A 6,000-nucleotide genomic window follows, 5' to 3' on the forward strand; every position below is an offset into this window, starting at 1 on the left:
TGCAGGGCTCCTGGTGACTCAGGTGACCAATAAGCAGTTAGAGCTGCCAGTTGTAGCTACCATCAAGTTTACTATGTAGGTCTGTCTTTACTACTTGGTTCTTGTCAGATATGAGAGAGAGCAGTTACATTTGAACTGAATGAAGCATGGATGGATGAAGAGCTAAACATGTGCACACGAGGCATCTGTTAGTCAAGATGGCAGCACACTGATAAAGGAATTGTCTTTTATCAGGAATATGAGACACAGGTTGCTGTTGTCTGATGAGGATGCCAGAGCTTGCTTTGTTCTTTCAACTAGATTAAATGTGAAATGTAGGTCAAATGACTAGGGAAAGTGGAAATAGAACCAGGATGTCCTTGAGGGGAATGGGAAATAGTAATGATATAGTCACATATCAGAGAACATGCCCAGTGGACAGTTTGTGAAACACCTACTAAATGGGTGCTGATTATATCCCGAGATCATATCCATGTCACAAATACCTGATAGCAGCAATACATACACTGGCTTAATCATCACTTGCTCCACTTAGCCAGGCATAATGTGGGAATATTAGAAAGAGAACACCAATTACTGGGTCCAGCGAAAATACCCCTCCTGGAAGGTCGTTAGTGATGAAAAAGAGTTGCTAACCTAAGTAGATAGATTAGAAGGAACTGCATTTCAGGAAGCTAACAGTAAATATGGAAGAACAATTAGGTGATTCATGAGTGGATGAGAAGTGTCACCAAGTTAATGGAACACCATACCGTCCTCAATAAAGGACTCATTCTATCCCAGTGTTTCAGTTATCCGTTACTACACAACAAACCACACCAAAACATCATGACTAACTTTACTATTATTTCTAATAGTGCTGTGGGCTGACAGAGCTGAGCTGTAAAGCCCCCATCTGAGGACAAGTTTGTAATCGCTGGATGGCTGAGGATGATGTCTCTGGAAGGCTTTACCAGGCTGGATGAAAAGATAGCTTTTCACTCTCATGGCTGACACCTCAGGAGAATGGATAAACAGATAGAAGCTACCTGGAGGTCTCTCTCCCCAAGACATCTACATATAGCTACTTGGGCTTTCTCAAGCATGTTGGTATGAAGACAGTCAGACTGATTTTCCCTAAAATTAACATTTTAAGTAGAAACTGCAAGTCTTCTTATCAACTCAGAAAGTCTTCAGAAGTTGCAGTGTTACATGTACCACATTCTATGGGTCAAGAGTGAGTTGTTGGCACCAGAGTTGGATAAATGAAGATTCCACACTGTGTTGTTCCTCAGGAACCTGGAAGTCTTTTTCTATAATATCTTATACTATGCCAGATATTATTTCAATTCCTCTGTCACAGCCATGTGGTTTTTATGTATAATAATAGAATTTAATAAAAATCAGACAACTGTAGATGACAATCCTCAGAATAGAATATAGTCTGAAAGGCCAATTTGAAGGCTCCAACAGATATAGTATCTACAAAAATTACAAATGAAGGGACACTTGGGCTCAGTGGTTGAGCATCCATCTTTGGCTCAGGTCATGATCCTGGGGTCCTGGGATCGAGTCCCACATCAGGCTCACCACGGGGACTCTGCTTCTCCCTCTTCCTATGTCTCTGCCTCTCTCTGTGTGTCTCTCATGAAAAAATAAATAAAATCTTTTTTTCATTCTTTATTTTTAAAATCTTTAAAAAAGAAATGAAAATTACAAATGAACGTACACATAGAAAAATTATATCACACTTTCATCAATATACATAAGAAGTTCAAATCACTTTTGATGATGGAAAACGAGTAAGAGTACCAAGCAGGGATATGGTCATGACTAACACGTTTTATAGTGAAAATTCCAACTTCTCGCTTGATGGTTCACATGCCGTCATCATTGGGATAGTCCTACGTTTATACATTTGTGTAAAAACCTGTAAACATTTTTATAAGGCATTTTTAAATGATTCTTGAAAATATGAGACAAGGAGAAACTGCTATAAGTCAGAGGATGGATTGATTGGGAAGGAAAGAATTCATGAACAGTCTGAAACTCTCTCCTCACAAATACCTGAGGTCATGTGTTCTCAGTAGAAGCATGGCAAAATCAGTTCTTGGGGGCAAAACTCAACATTTTTATGTATTAAGCACAAATGTACCTACAGTAATAAATACATATATCTATGGCATAGAAATTTCATGGGGGTACAATTATGATAAAATTATCTAAAAAGGCTTTGGATAATGACAAAAAGGTCAAGAAACCATGCCCTAGGCAATTTGGACTTGGCCAGATACCTTTGGGAGGTATGGAAATCTTAATATTTATTCTTCCAATTCATGAACATAAGCTGTCTTTCCATTTCTTTGTGTCTTCAGTTTTTTTTTTTAATCAATGTTGTATAGTTTTCAGTGTATATGTCCTTTTACCTGCTGAGTTAAATTTATTCCTAAGTGTCTTATTGCTTTTGATGCTATTATAAATGAGATTGTTTTATTTATTTTTCAAATATTTTATTGTTAGTAGATAGAAATACAGCTGATTTGTATATGTTGGTTTTGTATCCTGCAATTTCACTGACTTCATTTATTAATTCTAACATTTTTTTGGTGGAGTCTTTAGGAATTTTTTTATAGATAAGATCATGTCATTTACAAAAAGAAAGTGCACTTTTTCTTTCCAGTTTCAGTGAGCTTTATTCTTTTTAATTGCCCTAACTGGGACTACTAGTACTTTGTTGAATAGGAATGAGACAGGCACCCTTCTCTTGCTCCTGATCAGAGGAAACAACTGCAAAGTTACACCATCGTGTATAATGTTAACTGGGAGGTTTGCCATATATGGCCTTTATTATAATGAGTTACATTCTTTCTGTATCCAATTTCTTACACATTTTTATCATGAAAGGATGTTAAATTTTATCAAATACTTTTTTTTACATCTGTTGAGTATGATTTTTATCTCCTTCTATTAACATAATGGTTGTTGAACCATCCTTGCATCCTAGGGATGAATCCCACTTGAGTATGGTGTGTAATCCTTTTAGCATATTGTTGAATTCAGTTTGCTAACATTGGTTGAGGATTTTTGCATCTATGTTCATCAGAGATACTGGCTTGTAGTTTTCTTTTCTGGTAATGTCCTTATCTGCTTTTGGTATCCAGGGATTACAGGACTCATAAAAGGAATTTGGAAGTGGTCCCTCTGTTTCAAATTTTTTGAACAGTTGAAAGGAATTGACATTAATTCTTCTTAAAATGTTTGGTAGACTTCACCAGTAATGACACCTAGCAGTGGGATAGGAAGAATTTAATGTGATCAGCAAGTGGATCTGAGTAGTGCAGAGAGAAGATTTTAATGTATGCTAGTGGTGCCATTTGTACCCTACCCAAATACTCCATAAGGTAAGGAGTACCTATTCTCTAGCTGTTATTAATATTGACTAATAACAACCCATACCTGATCCCCTGTTTTTAGCATCTCCCACAAACAACTGGAAGCCAATTTGACTGCGAGGCTATGTCCAACCTCATGCATCCCCCAGGGGTACAACTTGACCAAACACTCAATGAAGTACTCTGATTCTAGTGAGACTAAATCTGTGGTGTATCTCTCCTAAAACTTCACTGTGCAATCAGACTGGGCACCCCCAAGACCATTTTTTTTCATCTGCCATATCTTGCTTTCCTCTCTCCTGAGAGCATTCTCACAATAAGTACATGTGTAAGAATCCCAATATCAAGTTTTCAAGTTTTTCTTACAGGGAACCTGACCTGGAAGTCTTGGAAACTAAATTAACCTAAAAGGAGCCCTAAGTAAGTGTGAAACCAAAGCATAAAGCAAATGAAAACAGACAGGAAGCAAATTATCTGTTTCACAATTTTCCATGGGTTTGTTCTAAAAAGATTAGAGTTGGGGGATCCCTGGGTGGCGCAGTGGTTTGGCGCCTGCCTTTGGCCCAGGGCGCGATCCTGGAGACCCGGGATCGAATCCCACGTCGGGCTCCCTGGTGCATGGAGCCTGCTTCTCCCTCTGCCTGTGTCTCTGCCTCTCTCTCTCTCTCTCTGTGACTATCATAAATAAATTTAAAAAAAAATTAAAAAAAAAAAGATTAGAGTTGGTACCACTGGACAATATACAACAAATACGTACAAAAATTAGTGAAGAAGTAAGTAAACTGCAAACACAGAAACAAACCACTATAAAAGTAACATGAATATTTTAGTTATATTGAAGATATATCATAGATAATTATGCACCACAATGCTGTTGAGAAATCTTATCAGATTCTCAAACCATAATGCCTTGAAATTAGAACTAAATCACATCAAGAAGTTTGGAAGGACCTCAAACACGTAGAGGTTAAGGACCATCCTGCTAAAAGATGAAAGGGTCAACCAGGAAATTAAGGAAGAATTAAAAAGATTCATGGAAACTAATGAGAATGAAGATACAACCGTTCAAAATCTTTGGGATGCAGCAAAAGCAGTCCTAAGGGGGAAATACATCACAATACAAGCATCCATTCTACACTGGAAAGAACTCAAATACAAAAGCTAACCTTACACATAAAGGAGCTAGAGAAAAAGCAGCAGATGGACCCTACGCCCAGCAGAAGAAGAGAGTTAATTAAAATTCGAGCAGAACTCAATGAAATCGAGACCAGAAGAACTGTGGAACAGATCAACAGAACCAGGAGTTGGTTCTTTGAAAGAATTAATAAGATAGATAAACCATTAGCCAGCCTTATTAAAAAGAAGAGAGAGAAGACGCACATTAATAAAATCATGAATGAGAAAGGAGAGATCACTACCAACACCAAGGAAATACAAACGATTTAAAAAACATATTATGAACAGCTATACGCCAATAAATTAGGCAATCTAGAAGAAATGGACGCATTCCTGGAAAGCCACAAACTACCAAAACTGGAACAGGAAGAAATAGAAAACCTTAACAGGCCAATAACCAGGGAGGAAATTGAAGCAGTCATCAAAAACCTCCCAAGACACAAGAGTCCAGGGCCAGATGGCTTCCCAGGGGAATTCTATCAAACATTTAAAGAAGAAACCATACCTATTCTCCTAAAGCTGTTTGGAAAGATAGAAAGAGATGGAGTACTTCCAAATTTGTTCTATGAGGCCAGCATCACCTTAATTCCAAAACCAGACAAAGACCCCACCAAAAAGGAGAATTACAGACCAATATCCCTTATGAACATGGATGCAAAATTCTCAACAAGATACTAGCCAATAGGATCCAACAACACATTAAGAAAATTATTCACCATGACCAAGTAGGATTTATCCCTGGGACACAAGGCTGGTTCAACACTCGTAAAACAATCAATGTGATTCATCATATCAGCAAGAGAAAAACCAAGAACCATATGATCCTCTCATTAGATGCAGAGAAAGCATTTGACAAAATACAGCATCCATTCCTGATCAAAACTCTTCAGAGGGTAGGGATAGAGGGAACTTTCCTCGACATCTTAAAAGCCATCTACGAAAAGCCCACAGCAAATATCATTCTCAATGGGGAAGCACTGGGAGCCTTTCCCCTAAGATCAGGAACAAGACAGGGATGTCCACTCTCACCACTGCTATTCAACATAGTATTGGAAGTCCTAGCCTCAGCAATCAGACAACAAAAAGACATTAAAGGCATTCAAATTGGCAAAGAAGAAGTCAAACTCTCCCTCTTCGCCGATGACATGATACTCTACATAGAAAACCCAAAAGCCTCCACCCCAAGATTGCTAGAACTCATACAGCAATTTGGTAGCATGGCAGGATACAAAATCAATGCCCAGAAATCAATGGCATTTCTATACACTAACAATGAGACTGAAGAAAGAGAAATTAAGGAGTCAATCCCATTTACAATTGCACCCAAAAGCATAAGATACCTAGGAATAAATCTAACCAAAGAGGTAAAGGATCTATACCCTAAAAACTATAGAACACTTCTGAAAGAAATTGTGGAAGACACAAAGAGATGGAAAAATATTCCATGCTCATG

The sequence above is a fragment of the Canis aureus genome, chromosome 1, assembly GCF_053574225.1.
Source record: "Canis aureus isolate CA01 chromosome 1, VMU_Caureus_v.1.0, whole genome shotgun sequence".
In the NCBI taxonomy this organism is placed as follows: Eukaryota; Metazoa; Chordata; class Mammalia; order Carnivora; family Canidae; genus Canis; species Canis aureus.